General features: G+C 45.8%; 1 protein-coding gene across 1 annotated transcript in view; it reads left to right on the top strand.

Moving 5' to 3' along the window:
* USH2A (usherin) overlaps positions 1–16,707 on the top strand; it is a 426,892-nt gene that overhangs the window by 250,362 nt on the left and 159,823 nt on the right. The window lies entirely within an intron of this gene.

Here is a 16,707-nt window from a genome sequence, read left to right as displayed (position 1 = left end):
CTCCCCTCCTCTCTTTGTTAAGTCAACACTGAGGAGGGGGAGGCACGCAGCTGGGCTGACTTCTCCTCTGGTTACATATGTATAGACTGGGAAAGAATGCTTAAGCCAATTATTTAACTAGATAATACACATGTATACTCACTACCTATAGAAAAACACCTCCTTGAAGTGTCACATATGACGTAGGAAGACCGCCATTACAGCATGGCGCGGACCCATAGATGTTTACATTCAAAAGATTATAAGCTAGTCAATACTGCGCAGAAGACAAGTGCTATATTTAGTGTTGATCGAGCACCAAAGTGCTCGGGTGCTCGGGCCGAACACCTCGGGATGCTCGGGTGCTCTACCGAGGACCCGAGCACAATGGAAGTCAATGGGAGAACCCGAGCATTAAACCAGGCACCCCCTGCTCTGAAGAGGGAAGTGGTGTATGGTTCACATGAAAAGGTCATATATTGATGGAAGCAGCACTAAAATGGTTCGGGAACAGCATGGGGGGGATGTCTGGATGCATCTTGGACTCCCAGGTCGCTGGTAAGCTGACCCTGTAAAAGATTGCTGGTGAGCTGACCCTCTAACAAAAATTATATGCGAGTGCCTGCAGGTGAGCTGACCCTGTAAAACATTATATGCGAGAGCCTGCAAGTAAGCTGACCCTCTAAAATATTATATGCGAGTCAGCCGCTTATCTGTTATAATGCCACCAGCAACACTAAATACCCGCTCAGACAAAACGCTGGCGGCAGGGCAGGCCAGCACCTCCAAGGCGTAGAGCACCAGTTTGTGCCACGTGTCCAGCTTGGACATCCAGTAGTTGTAAGGCACTGAGGGATCATTGAGGACGCTGACACGGTCTGCTATGTACTCCTTCACCATCTTCTAAAATATTTCCCTCCTTGTGACACTAGGCCGTGCATCAGGGTGAGGGTGCTGGCGGGGTGTCATGAAACTGCCCCAGGCTTTGGAGAGTGTTGCCCTGCCTTTGTTGAAACTGCTGTGTGTTCCCCTTGTCTCCTCTCCTCGGTTGCCCAAGGAACTACAGACTCTGCCACCAGCATTGTCAGATGGAAATTTTTGGAGCAATTTTTCAACAAGGACCTTCTGGTATTGCACCGTTTTGCTCGTCCTCCCCACCAGAGGAATGAGAGATTAGAAGTTCTCTTTGTACCGGGGGTCAAGAAGGATGAACAACCAGTAATCCAAGTTGTCTAAAATGCATATAACACACGGGTCGCTGGAAAGGCAGTCTAACATGAAGTCAGCCATGTGTGCCAGAGTACCAACAGGCACTCCTGTCATCATTAGGAAGATGACTCTCAATCTCCTCATCCTCTTCCTTCTCTTCTGCCCATCCACGCAGAACAGATGGAATTATGGGTACTACCCTCTGTAGCGAAGGCAACTGTCTCCTGCTCCTCCTCCTCTTCATCGTCCAATTCGCTCCTCCTCCTCTTCATCGTCCAATTCGCGCTGAGAATTATGAACTGAGGGTGGTCTGGCTATCACCCTGTGTAATGTCTTCCCCCATTTCCACCTCTTTCACGTGCAAAGCGTCAGCCTTAATTGTGAGCAGCGAGCGTTTGAGTAGACACAGAAATGGGATGGTTACACTGATAATAGCGTTATCGCCGCTCACCATCTGTGTTGATTCCTCAAAATTTCTTAAAATTTCACAGAGGTCAGACATCCATGCCCACTCCTCGCTTGTGAATAGCAGAAGCTGACTAGAAAGGCGATGACCATGTTGCACCTGGTATTCCACTACTGCTTTCTGCTGCTCACAAAGCCTGGCCAACATGTGAAACGTCGAGTTCCAGCGCGTGCTCACGTCGCACAACAGCCGTCGAGCTGGCAATTTCCAGCGCTGCTGCAGCAGTGATCAGCAGTGTCGATGACTTGCAGAAATGTGCACACACGCGGCACACCTTCACCACTAGCTCAGGCAAATTGGGGTAGGTTTTGAGAAAGCGCTGAACCACTAAGTTTAAGACGTGGGCTAGGCATGGGATGTGTGTGAGCTTGCCAAGCTCCAAAGCCGCCACCAAGTTACGGCCATTATCAGACACAACCATGCTTGGTTCTAGGTTGAGTGGCGAGAGCCACAGCTCAGTCTGGTCTCTTATCACCTGCGGCAGTGTGCTGTTTGTCCCCTAAGCCTATCCGCCTCAGCCCGGCCTATTGCCGCTTCCCCACTGCAGTGCTACACTGCTTCCAGCTACCGACTGATGGCTGACTGGTGCTGCACGTGGATAATTCAGAGGTGGAAGTGGAGGAGGAGGCGAAGGAGGAGAAGTTGGGGTTGGAGCCATTAACGTAGGTGCTGGCAGAAACCCTGATCGACGTAGGGCCCGCAATCCTTGGCATCGGTAGCACCTGTGCCATCCCAGGGTACAACTTGCTCCGGGCCTCCACAACGTTCATCCAGTGTGCCATCATGGAAATGTAGCATCCCTGGCCGAATGCACTTGTCAATGTGTCTGTGGTTAAGTTGACCATCCCAGTAACTGCGTTGGTCAGGGCACGTGTGATGTTACAGGACACATGTTGGTGCAAGGTGGGCACAGCCACCTTGAAAAATAGTGGAGGCTGGGGACTGTGTAACGCGGGCCGGCCGCCGACATCAGGCTGCGGAAGACCTGAGTGTCCACAAGCCTAAATGGCAACATTTCCAGGGCCAGTAATTTGGAAAGTTGTGCATTTAGTGCTTTGGCCTGTGAGTGAGTATTTGTGCTTTCATTCAAATGCCTGGGGTAAGGATATTTGTACGCTGTGCGGGAACACGGAAGTGGATGTGGTCGCTGATGGTGCTTGCGAAGGTCCAGGCGCAGGGCGGGAGGCATCCGGACCTGCGCCTTCGCCAGGGGATTGGCCACCACGTAACACAGGGGAAGAGGATGCAGTGGTGTGACCTGCAGACACAGATTGTGGACCCAGGTGTTCGTCCCACTTATTACGGTGCTTGGATGCCATGTGACAGATCATGCTGGTGGTGGTGAGGTTGTTAGTGTTCACGTCAAGGCTCATTTTGGTACGGCACAGGTTGAAAACTACTATTCTTTTGTCGTCCGCACTTTCCTCAAACAAACGCCATACTACGGAACACATAGTCCTTGGCAAGGGAGAATTCCGCAAGGGGGTGCTCCATGGAACAGTTGCAGGCCTGTTTGGTGTGGTCCGCCTTCTCTCTTTTTCCACCCCACTTCCTCTTCCAGCCTGTTGCGGTGCAGAAGATCCCTCCCCCTCTGTACTGCTGTACTCGCTCGGCTTTCCACCTTCCCAGGTTGGGTCAGTGACTTCATCATCCACCACCTCCTCTTCCACTTCCTCACTCTGCTCATCCTCCTGACTTGTTGACTTAACCACAACCTCAGTGATTGACAACTGTGTCTCATCCTCTTCATCAACCTCTTGAGACAGTAATTGCCGTTGACTTATTGGCAACTGTGTATCATCATCATCCACCTCATTAAACAGTAATATCCGTTCTCCACCGTCATCTTCTTGTGACTGTGGATGCTCAAGAGTTTGGGAATCATGGCACAAGATCTGACCCTCTTCAAGCGTGCTTGGCGAGAGGGCCAAATCACGGAATGGCGCTGAAAAGAGCTCCTCGGAATATCCGAGTGTGGGATCACTTGTTTGCCTAGACTCTCCATGGTGGGAGGAAGCAGGATCAGGCTGAGGATTGTGTTGAGCAGACTCTTGGCTACTGAGACTGGACTTGGTGGAAGACAGGGTAGTGCTTAAGTGACTGGAAGCATTATCTGCTGCAATACAACCAACACCCTGGTTGCACTGGTCTGACTTCAAGAGTGGTGCCCTGCGCCGCCCTGCAAACTGGGACATGAAGCCAGGTATTGTGGATGATTGTTTTTCTTGTGCTCTGGCAGCAGGCACAGTTTCAGAGCGCCCAGGGCCACGGCCTTTGCTTGCACAATCAGCATCACGGCCACTGCCCTGTTCCTTACTGCTCGCCTTCTTCATATTAAATGCGATATATGCTTGAAAGTCTGTCACACGTACAGTAGCAAAGGATTTGGAAAAGTGTATGCGCAAACAAATTTAAAAAGGTATTTGGGATGTGGAAACGTCACACAGGAGATATACCGCAGATATTGTCAATGCTGTAACCAGCGGCTAAAAATTGGATGCGCACACTTTACACTGGAGATGTAGCGCAGCTAATGTCACTGTCCGCAGCGGACACCGTCTACGGAAAAAGTACACTGTATGTCACAGATAGCTCAAGATAAGTAGAAAACAGCATATTTAGTACCAGAGTGCTATAGTTTGGACTTAGTATAAGTACAGAAGTCTTGCCTGTAAAGAGTCAATTCTAAACAGAATTCCTAAACTGACAATTGCCTAAACCTGATAAAAGAAATACAATTGAACTTATTTCTGAGTCATCACTTATATCACACAAATCAACTGTGTCTGTACTGACTACCTGAAGACAATTGATTTAGTAAATGTTCAACTGATAACAACTGACTCCTCATCATTTCCACTACTAAACTGAACATTTGCACCTAGCGGTGCTGGCGTCACGAACCAGGGGCCCAGCCACCAAAGCACCTTAAACACCAATTACCATCAAGGGCACCTCAACCAACATCTAGCTGGTGTTCCCTGCAACAAAGAGTGCCCCAGAGGATTTTGTGCTGTCTTTCCATCCACTGTACACCAGACCAGGGGAGGCATCTGCTAAACGTGAGTACATGAACTATTACACCCATCGGTCCACCGTGAGCCTCACGTGTTTCCCCTGGTAGCATTACACAGGTAATGTCACTGTCCGCAGCGGACACCGTCTACTGAAAAAGTACACTGGATGTCACAGATATTTTTTGGATGCGCACACTTTACACTGGAGATGTGGCACTGGTAATGTCACTGTCCGCAGTGGACACTGTCTACCGAAAAAGGTAACTGGATGTCGTAGATAATTTTTGGATGCGCACACTTTACACAGGAGATGGGGCGCAGCTAATGTCACTGTCTGCAGCGGCCTAACTATTGCATGCTATTTAGCGCAGGATGCGCTAAAAATAGATATTGCTGCCACACACAACAGTCCTTAAAGGGGTTATCCCATCTCAGACAATGGGGACATATCACTAGGATAGCCCTTATTGTCTGTGCCATCTCCCGTCTCTCTACCTGTCCGCTGCTGCTGTCTATTGTCTTTGCCATAGACAGCAGCAGTGAACAGGAAGAGAGACGGGAGACAGCACGTGCTCACTGCACGCGCCATCTCCTCATACAGCTGATCAACGGGGGTGTCGGGTGTAGCACCCCTGATAATCTGATATTGATGACCTATACTGAGGACAACCCCTTTAAGGTCTGAGACCTCAGTCAAATCTCGGGTTCCCATACTTTTGCAAGGTGCTCCTTTCCTGTTTTCATTCTAAAATTGTACAAAACCACAATAATACACTGATACTGCTTAAAATGTGGAAAAGTGTGTTTCATCTTTAACTTTATGCCGTTTAGAGATCAGTTCATCTTCAACTTGCTTAACTGTTCACGGTAAGGGCCCAGTCAGAAGGCCATATGTGTTTTCCGGTCCGGAAATTGCGGATTTGCAAAACATGGATACTGGCTCTCGTGTGCGTTCCGCATTTTCCGGAACGCACACGGCCAGTCCTATGGTAGAAATGCCTATTGCGGACAAGAATAGGACATGTATTTTTTTTTGCCGTGGCCGGGGAACAAAAGTATGGATGTAGACAGCACACGGGGTGCTGTCTGCATCTTTTGTGGCCCCATTGAAATTAATGGGTCCACATCCGTTCCGCACAATTGTGGAACGGATGCCGACCCATAAATATGGTCGTGTGACTGGGGGCCTAACAATAAATTTGACCAAGGGTGCCCAAACTTTTGCAGGGGTTAATAGGAGAAGACCCGGGAGTGGGGCTGGCAGGATAATATCAGACATCATATAGTACATGACAGCCCTGTACCTCACATGGATCCAGAGATCTCCTCATTCATTGCTCTGCTAGATTTATATCAAGCTGACATCTCAAGGGGAGTGTCTTTTCTGCTGCAGCTTAGGGGGCGTGTCTCAGCTCTCCCTATCACAGCTGAGGAGGCGTGTCCATGCTCTCCCTATCACAGCTCAGGAGGCAGTTGAAGGATGAAACTGAGCATGTGCGGCCATCTCAGTGAGCAGGACAAAGAAATAAGAAAAATAACTAAGACAAGGTGGCGCTATACAGATACATTTTATTGAATAACTCAGCAGCTATGCTAAATCTTTAATAACATGCAAATACAAAAGTATTCAGATCCAGGTGCTGGTTTGAAAACTGTAGAATATCTTTCGTGGGACAACCCCTTTAACCGCCTCAGGACCGCCGCACGCAGGATTGCGTCCTGGCGGCGGCCCTGTTATTCCTCCTGGACGCGCCGCCGCATCATCTCGCGAGACGCGAGATTTCCTGTGAATGAGCACACACAGGAGCGCGCGTTTACAGAAACCGGAGGTAAAAGAGTGCATCTACAGCCTGCCAGCGGCGATCATTCGCTGGCAGGCTGTAGATGCGATTTTTTTAACCCCAAAAAGGTATATTAGATGCTGTTTTGATAACAGCGTCTAATATACCTGCTACCTGGTCCTCTGGTGGTCCCTTTTGCTTGAATCGACCACCAGAGGACACAAGAAGCTCTGTAATAAGTAGCACCAATCACCACACTACACTACACCCCCCCTGTCACTTATTAACCCCTTATTAACCCCTTATCACCCCATATAGAGTCCCTGATCACCCCCCTGTCATTGATCACTCGCCTGTAAGGCTCCATTCAGATGTCCACGGATCCGCGGATCCGCAAAACACATACGGACGTCTGAATGGAGCCTTACAGGGGGGTGATCAATGACAGGGGGGTGATCACCCCATATAGACTCCCTGATCACCCCCCTGTAAGGCTCCATTCAGACATCCGTATGTGTTTTGCGGATCCACAGATCCGCAAAACACATACGGACATCTGAATGGAGCCTTACAGGAATATAAAAAAGTCTCGTCTGCACTGGATACGTGCGGCGAGCCAATGGACTTAAGGCGCAAATCACAACCCGAGCTTGGATACGAGAATTTTTTTATTTTGAAAAGACGACGCGTTTCGGGGTACTCAGGACCCCTTTATCAAGTCTGTATCCTTGGCAACGTGAGTCCGCTGGTGCCCTCTCCTGGAGGTCCCTTTCAGAAGGAATGTTGATGGGGATTGCTGGAGAGTGTCCTGCTGTTGCGGCGCTGTTGTGCTTGCTCCACGGATCCTTGGATCCGCAAAACACATACAGACGTCTGAATGGAGCCTTACAGGCGGGTGATCAATGACAGGGGGGTGATCACCCCATATAGACTCGCTGATCACCCCCCTGTCATTGATCTCCCCCCTGTAAGGCTCCATTCAGAAGTCCGTATGTGTTTTGCGGATCCAAGGATCCACGGATAAGCAAAACACAGACACCGCGGATCCGCAAAACACGGACAGCGGCAATTTTTTTTTTTGGGCACAAGTTAAAATTGTTTTCACTTTTTTCATTTTTTCATTTTTTCTTACAAAGTCTTATATTCCATTAACTTGTGACAAACAAAAAATAAAATCTCACATGAACTCACCATACCCCTCACGGAATCCAAATGCGTAAAATTTTTAGACATTTATATTCCAGACTTCTTCTCAAGCTTTAGGGCCCCTAAAATGCCAGGGCAGTATAAATACCCCACAAATGACCCCATTTCGGAAAGTAGACACCGCTGAGGGGCATGGTGTGTTCATGAAAGATTGAACTTTTTGTCACAAGTTAGCGGAAAGGGAGACTTTGTGAGAAAAAAATATAAAAAAATCTGCTAACTTGTGCTAAAAAAAATAATCTATGAACTCGCCATGCCCCTCACGGAATACCTTGTGGTGTCTTCTTTCCAAAATGGGGTCACATGTGGGGTATTTATACTGCCCTGGCAATTTAGGGGCCCTAAAGCGTGAGAAGAAGTCTGGAATCCAAATGCCTAAAATTGCCCTCCTAAAAGGTACTCATTGGAATTTGGGCCCCTTTGCGCACCTAGGCTGCAAAAAAGTGTCACACATGTAGTATCGCCGTACTCAGAAGAAGTAGGGCAATGTGTTTTGGGGTGTATTTGTACATATACCCAAACTTTGTGTGAGAAATATCTCTGTCAAATGACAACTTTGTATAAAAAAAAATGGGAAAAGTTGTCTTTTAGAGAGATTTTACATATACCCATGCTGGGTGAGAGAAATAAGACACCCCAAAACACATTACCCTACTTCTTCTGAGTACGGTGATACCACATGTGTGACACTTTTTTGCAGCCAAGATGCGCAAAGGGGCCCAAATTCCAATGAGTACTTTCAGGATTTCACAGGGCATTTTTACGAATTTGGATTCCAAACTACTTCTCACGCTTTAGGGCCCCCAAAATACCAGGGCAGTATAAATACCCCACATGTGACCCCATTTTGGAAATAAGACACCCCAAGGTATTCCGTTAGGGGTATGGTTAGTTCATGTAAAAAAAAAATTTTTTTGTCACAAGTTAGTGGAATAGGAGACTTTGTAAAAAAAAAAAAAAAAAAAAAAAGAAATCATCATTTCCCGCTTGTGACAAAAAATAAAAAAACTTTCATGAACTCACTATGCCCATCAGCGAATACCTCAGGGTGTCTACTTTCCGAAATGGGGTCATTTGTGGGGTGTTTCTACTGTCTGGGCATTGTAGAACCTCAGGAAACATGACAGGTGCTCAGAAAGTCAGAGCTGCTTCAAAATGCGGAAATTCACATTTTTGCACCATAGTTTGTAAACGCTATAACTTTTACCCAAACCAATAAATATACACTTATTGCATTTTTTTTTATCAAAGACATATAGAACAATAAATTTAGAGAAAAATGTATATAGAAATGTAGTTTTAATTGAAAAATTTTACAACTGAAAGTGAAAAATGTTGTTTTTTTGCAAAAATTTCGGTCAATTTCGTATAATAACAATAAAAATGTCAGCAGCAATGAAATACCACCAAATGAAAGCTCTATTAGTGAGAAGAAAAGGAGGTAAAATTCATTTGGGTGGTAAGTTGTATGACCGAGCAATAAACCGTGAAAGTAGTGTAGTGCAGAATTATAAAAAGTGGCCTGGTCATTAAGGGGGTTTCAGCTAGCGGGGCTGAGGTGGTTAAGGAGTAGCCCCAAGTTAAATCTGTTCAGTAGGCTGCATATCCTCTATTATAACCATGCTTATTCTGTTGTGGAAATGTCACAGATTTCAACCCATTGCCATGCGAAGGGTAAAATCTGCAGCAAGATCTGCAACAAAATCCACAAGTGACACAGATTTTGAAAAGATTTTTTACTGTGGATTCATCACAGATTTGCCACAAATCCACGGCAGAAGATTTGGACTTGGCCTAAATTGGTTAAGGTTCCCTGAGTTTTTTTTAGCAGGGGTTCCCCAACACTGAAAGGCTGGGAATCACTGTATAACACACTCTCATTGTCCTTTGGATAACCCAGCCTCACAGTAACACATACAAATCTGCTTCATCCAGGGAATGGCAGCAGTTTAGATAAATTAGATTCCTCTTGAATGACAGAGCTGAGAATTGCTCCAGACAAGGTACCCCTGTAGTAATTAACAATGGAAGCCTTACATGATGAGGGCGCATGCTTCACATTAGCCGACCATCTTGGGTGCAGTTTGACTGTTGAGCCGAGCGCTTTATGTCAGTTTATATAGGTGTGACATGTGGAGGGAACCATGAATGATACATGAAGTCTATGATAAGTGCTTTTCACTCGCAGAAATGTAATTCTGATGATTCGGTTTTTATGGTGCTTTTTTTGAAGACGTTACATGACTCCCTTTAGGTAGGGGCAGTAGAATAGGTTGCCGCTGTAATATCTTTCATCCAAAATGTTCAATTTCTTGTCAATTGTTTTCCCAAAACTGTCTCAAGCCCAGTCAAAATTCTCTTAAAGGGCCTGTCCAGGCTTAGAAAAAATGGCTGCCTTCTTCCAGAGACAGTGCCACATCTGTCTACAGGTTGTGTGTGGTATTGCAGCTCAGCCCCATTCACGTCAGTAGAGCTGAGCCTGCAATACCAGACAAAACCTATCAGTCTTTCTAAATATATCTGTATACAGTAGAGTATCTGTCTATCTATTTAATATCCATCTATCTCTCAGTCTATCTATTTGATACCGTCTATCTACCTACCATTTCATTATCTATCTACAAAGAACTATATATAAATGAAGTGGCACCGCTGGATACAAAGTAAAAAATGGTGTGCCGGCGGCTAGGATGTGGTTAAACCTCCAATTAAGGGCCCAAACAGACAGCTGTATGAACAGGTCCACACCCTGTCCGCATCCGTAGTTCCGTTCCGCAGCCCCGCTAAAAAGATAGAGCATGTCCTATTCTTGCCTGCAATTGCGGACAACAATAGGCATTTTCTATGATAGTGGCGGCCATGTGCAGTCCGCAAATTGTGGAATGCACACGGTCCAGCATCCGTGTTTTGCGGATCCGCAAAACACTACGGTCGTGTGAATGCGCCCTAAGTAGTAGCAAAAAATTCCACTGCATTCCCAAAGTAAGCTTCATCCATTCATCATCTATTATCTATCATATATATCTACCCTGTATCTATCTATTATCTATCTATCTCCTATCTATCTATCTATCTATCTTTCTATCTATCTATCTCATATCTCTTTCTATCTCATATCTATCTATCTATCTATCTTATATCTATCTCTCTCATATCTATCTATATCTATCTATTATCTATCTATCTATCATCTATCTATCTATTATCTATCTATCTATTATCTATCTATCTATCTCATATCTATCTATCTATCTATCTCATATCTCTTTCTATCTCATATCTCTTTCTATCTCATATCTATCTATCTATCTATCTATCTCATATCTATCTATCTATTGTCTATCTCTACTTTATATTTTGTTATAATTAATCCTCTTTGACTTGTTGCTAGCGTTTATACTACGTGAAAGGAAATAATCCTTCATGAGTTAAACAATTTTGGTCCATTTTCTCAGCCTGAGTCACGTGAAAAGTTTTACCTAAATCCTATTATCTCTTCCCATTTCCGCCTGTCTCACGCTCATCAGTCTCCATCGTTTTCGAGTTCCCTGGAAGTCGCGTCCACATGAAGTAGTAGGACATAAATCCGGCCACGTCCACTACCTCTGTTGTGTGCGTCGTCCTCCTCTAATTGATTTATCGTATTTTAGAGTGGTTGTGCATGGCTTTTGATTTAGTGTATGGGCTCTGGCAGAAATGTGACTGTCACTAATTGGTGCCTGTTTTTTGTCCTGAAAAAAAAATGCTGTGCTTTGCAAATGGGTTCAGAGAGTCTCCTCAGCCGGTGGTAGCTCTCCCCGAAGGTCATGGAAAGAAAGCATCTATAGTGCTAAGCACCTTCTATCCTTCAAATGGAAAACGAGGCATTATAATCATAGGGCGATTCCAGGCTGATTTGGCAGCCGCGTTGCTTTGTGTTGATTTCAGGCGGCTAATTTACTATCTGTCGTTTGCCTTTCGACATTACTTCTGCTGCTTGCTTTTCACATTATACAGTTTACATTTATCGAACTACCGGGCTGAACAGATTTATAGTTATTGGTAAATGCAGACGGGTCACCAGGAATAAGGGGCTTTTAGCAAACTCATTTAGTAGGCCACATATAGAATTAAGGGGTCATCGTCTACTGGACAATGTAATATTGGACGGAGAATGCCTGAGGTTTTCATGACTTAAAGATAAGTCAACTGACTAGACTATAAGGCTATATGGCAATAGCTACTTATGAGCCAAAAAGCAATCTGCCCCAGAGATATTTCAGGATGGTATCCAAAATTGGGCATCATCATATACATGGAGGTCATGGTGTCCACTGGGTCCCCTCAGCTACTGAGTCTTCTAGTTGTCAATGGTATATCATAGGGAAGGGTTGGTAATGTGGAAACAGGGCTGGCACCGGCACCAGTCAAACCTAGTCCAATAGGTTTGGGAACCGTTGGGGATGAACTGGGTGTTACAGGCAGTAGAACCACTGTGTCAACTAATTGATTTGACTTTGGCCTAAACCTAAGGGAGTTATCCAGGAAGTCCTCTAGTATTCACTCTTTAACACCTATACATCTCGCCTTTCGCTTGCTTTCTGACTCTTCTGCCACTCTCTACCATTTGTTCCCTCCAAGACCCAGATACTGCCACCACCCTATATAACACCACAATAAGTACAGCTCCTGACATTGTTGCCCCCCTCACACACAACAAAACCCCAAAAATCAACAGTCAACCCTGGCACACCAACCTGACCAAAAATCTCAGACAAGCTGCCAGGGCTTCCAGGGCTGCGGCGATGGAAGAAATACCACTCTAAGGATCACTTCACTGCATAAAAGCAATCCCTTCTCATTTTCAAATCCTCACTCTTGACTCTACTCTCCAGATTACATCTCACCACCTGTCCACTTGACCCAATCCCATCCCACCTCATCCCTAACCTCACCACAGTGTTTATCCCAACCCTAACTCATCTATTCAACCTATCACTAACCTCTGGTGTCTTCCCCTCTGGTTTTAAACATGCTACCATTACACCCATCCTCAAAAAGTCTTCACTTGACCCATCTTCTTTGTCCAGTTATCGCCCCATATCACTTCTTCCATATGTCTCAAAGCTACTTGAGCAACATGTCCATTCTGAACTGTCCTCTCATCTCTCCTCCTGCTCCCTCTTTGACTGGCTACAATCTGGCTTCCGATCCTACCACTCAACTGAGACTGCCCTTACCAAAGTCATCAATGACCTACTAACAGCCAAAACCAAAAACATTACTCTGTCCTCCTTCTCCTTGACCTGTCCTCTGCCTTTGACACTGTCGACCACTCCCTTCTGTTACAAACTCTCATCTCTTGGCATCACTGACCTGGCCCTCTCCTGGATCACATCATACGCCACAGAGCGGACATTTAGCATCTCCCACTGTCACACCACCTCCTGGTTTCAATCCCTCTCTGTTGGTGTCCCGCAATGCTCTGTCCTAGGACCTCTGCTCTTCTCTATCTACACTTTCGGCCTGGGACAGCTCATAACGTCCCATGGCTTTCAGTATCACTTTTATGCTGTCGACACACAAATCTACCTCTCTGGTCCAGACATCACCATCTTACTAGCCAGAATCCCAAAATGCCTATCTTCCATATCCTCCTTCTTCTCCTCTTGCTTTCTAAAACGTAACATGGATAAAACAGAATGTATCATCTTTCCCCCATCTTGCTCAACCTCCCCTTCCCCAACAGACCTATCTATCACAATTATTGACTGCACACTCTTCCCAGTCAACGAAGTCCGCTGCCTTGGAGTGACCTTGGATTCTGTCTTCTCCTTCCGACCCCACATCCAAGCCCTTCTGCCGCCTATAACTCAAAAACATCTCCCGCATCCGTGCTTTCCTCAACTTTGAGTCTGCGAAAATGCTTGTACATGTCCTCATCTCCCGCCTAGACTACTGCAACTTCTTCCTCTGTGGCCTTCCATCTAGCACTCTCGCACCCCTCCAATCTATCCTCAACTCTGCTGCCCAACTAATCCACCTCTCACCCTGTTACTTCTCTGCCTCTCCCCTCTGCCAATCCCTTCACTGGCTCCCCATTGCCCAGCAAATTCAGTTAAAAATACTAACAAATACATACAAGGCTGTCCACAACCTGTCCCCTCCCTGCATCTCTGAGCTACATTCCCGATACATCCCCACACGCAATCTCCGATCCTCACAAGACCTCCTTATCTCCCCTTTTCTTATCACCACTTCCCACAGTCTCCTCCAAGATTTCTCCCGTGCATCCCCCACACTCTGGAACTCGCTACCCCAACATATCAGACTCTCTCACCTACAGTGGAATTTTTCAAAAGAAACCTAAAAACCCACCTCTTTAGACAAGCCTACAACCAGTGACCCTGCTGCCTTTATACCGCGATGACCAACTTTACCCACTCCGACTGTGTCCTTCTTCCATACCATGTAGATTGTAAGCCCTCACGGGCAGGGCCCTCCCTCCTTCTGTACCAGTTTGTAACTAGTCTTGTTCATGCTTAGTGCAATTGTCTGTATTTATACCCCTTTTCATATGTACAGCGCTATGGAATGAATGGCGCTTTAATAAAAAAATAATAATAATGATAATTATAATACAAGGATCTGGACTTCTCTGCAGGGTTGCCACCAGGATTCTACCTCACAGAATAGTCCCAGAGTGATTGACTGCTGACTGCCCCAGGATCAGAGACACCAGTGCATGGCAACAAAAGAACAGGCAAGCCTGTAGTCAGTAACAGACCGAGGTCAGGCAGAGTAAATGCAAATATGTAAAACAGATCCGAGGTCAGGACTAGCAGCAGAGGGTCAGAATCCAATAAAAATCCAGAAGTCAGTATAGGGGCAGACAATAAAAACAGAATACCTTAGCAAGGAACTAGCACGCAATGAACCTAATTGCTCAGGCAGTTATTGAAACAAACCGCACAGCATATATAGCAGAACCTTGATTAGTAATTGGGAACGGCCTAGTAGCTGCTAACAGAGCCAAGGAGGATTAACCCTTGAAATACTACAGAATAGATGTGGCTCAATGAAGACTATCAGAGTGCGTTGTCCTGGGGCAACAGAAGATAGAGAGTGAAGTGGCACCCATGCCTGTCCAAAGTATCAGGGCAGCAGCAGACACAGAAAGTCAATGTAACACTGGGTAAACTATGCTTTATACTGGTCAAGCCGAAGTACCCATTGATGCCGAGGCATATTTGCAGAGCTATGACTTCAATCCGATTTTCAGGAAAAATTTGAATCACCGCAAAGCCGAATTTCCTCATGCTTCGTGGTGACAAATCAAATTCCCTGAAGAAAAAAAACATACTCACCTCATCCTTTTGCACGCGAAGAGGCTGCTGCGGCCATCTTGATTGAAGATACAGTGCAAGATCATGTGCGATGTGACGTATGATGTCACCACCCCAGACAGTGTGATGACGAGATTTCGTGCGTAGTCTTCAGTCAAGATGGCCCCGGCGGTCTTTACGTGATCAAATGGAAAGGTGAGTATTTTTTTTTGGTATTGGGGGGTGCCGTTTTCAATTTTCGCCTGGCAGAAAGGCTAGGTGCAACCCTGAATCCACCATAAATAGTGTCAATGTGTCTAGCCTTGGTTTACTGTGTGACCATCATCCATTTTGGCAAGTTGTTCAAGAGAGGTATTAGGACTTAAATATCATCATCAGCAGCTTTTCAACCTTTATCTTGTGAGACAATGTGTACTGCCTTTTCTTTCATGCCATTTGTAGACTACACTGAGCAGAGATCATGTGTGCAATATACAGGTCCTTCTAAAAAAATTAGCATATTGTGATAAAGTTCATTATTTTCTGTAATGTACTGATAAACATTAGACTTTCATATATTTTAGATTCATTACACACAACTGAAGTAGTTCAAGCCTTTTATTGTTTTAATATTGATGATTTTGGCTACAGCTCATGAAAACCCAAAATTCCTATCTCAAAAAATTAGCATATTTCATCCGACCAATAAAAGAAAAGTGTTTTTAATACGGAAAAAGTCAACCTTCAAATAATTATGTTCAGTTATGCATTCAATACTTGGTCAGGAATCCTTTTGCAGAAATGACTGCGTCAATGCGGCGTGGCATGGAGGCAATCAGCCTGTGGCACTGCTGAGGTGTTATGGAGGGCCAGGATGCTTCGATAGCGGCCTTAAGCTCATCCAGAGTGTTGGGTCTTGCGTCTCTCAACTTTCTCTTCCCAATATCCCACAGATTCTCTATGGGGTTCAGGTCAGGAGAGTTGGCAGGCCAATTGAGCCCAGTAATACCATGGTCAGTAAACCATTTACCAGTGGTTTTGGCACTGTGAGCAGGTGCCAGGTCCTGCTGAAAAATGAAATCTTCATCTCCATAAAGCTTTACAGCAGATGGAAGCATGAAGTGCTCCAAAATCTCCTGATAGCTAGCTGCATTGACCCTGCCCTTGATAAAACACAGTGGACCAACACCAGCAGCTGACATGGCACCCCAGAACATCACTGACTGTGGGTACTTGACACTGGACATCAGGCATTTTGGCATTTCCCTCTCCCCAGTCTTCCTCCAGACTCTGGCACCTTGATTTCCGAATGACATGCAAAATTTGCTTTCATCCGAAAAAAGTACTTTGGACCACTGAGCAACAGTCCAGTGCTGCTTCTCTGTAGCCCAGGTCAGGCGCTTCTGCCGCTGTTTCTTGTTCTAAAGTGGCTTGACCTGGGGAATGCGGCACCTGTAGCCTATTTCCTGCACACGCCTGTACACGGTGGCTCTGGATGTTTCTACTCCAGACTCAGTCCACTGCTTCCGCAGGTCCCCCAAGGTCTGGAATCGGTCCTTCTCCACAATCTTCCTCAGGGTCCGGTCACCTCTTCTCGTTGTGCAGCGTTTTCTGCCACACTTTTTCCTTCCCACAGACTTCCCACTGAGGTGCCTTGATACAGCACTCTGGGAACAGCCTATTCGTTCAGAAATTTCTTTCTGTGTCTTACCCTCTTGCTTGAGGGTGTCAATGATGGCCTTCTG

This window comes from Bufo gargarizans, chromosome 4 (genome assembly GCF_014858855.1).
Source record: "Bufo gargarizans isolate SCDJY-AF-19 chromosome 4, ASM1485885v1, whole genome shotgun sequence".
Taxonomy (NCBI): domain Eukaryota; kingdom Metazoa; phylum Chordata; class Amphibia; order Anura; family Bufonidae; genus Bufo; species Bufo gargarizans.
This window is presented reverse-complemented; position numbering and strand designations above follow the sequence as displayed.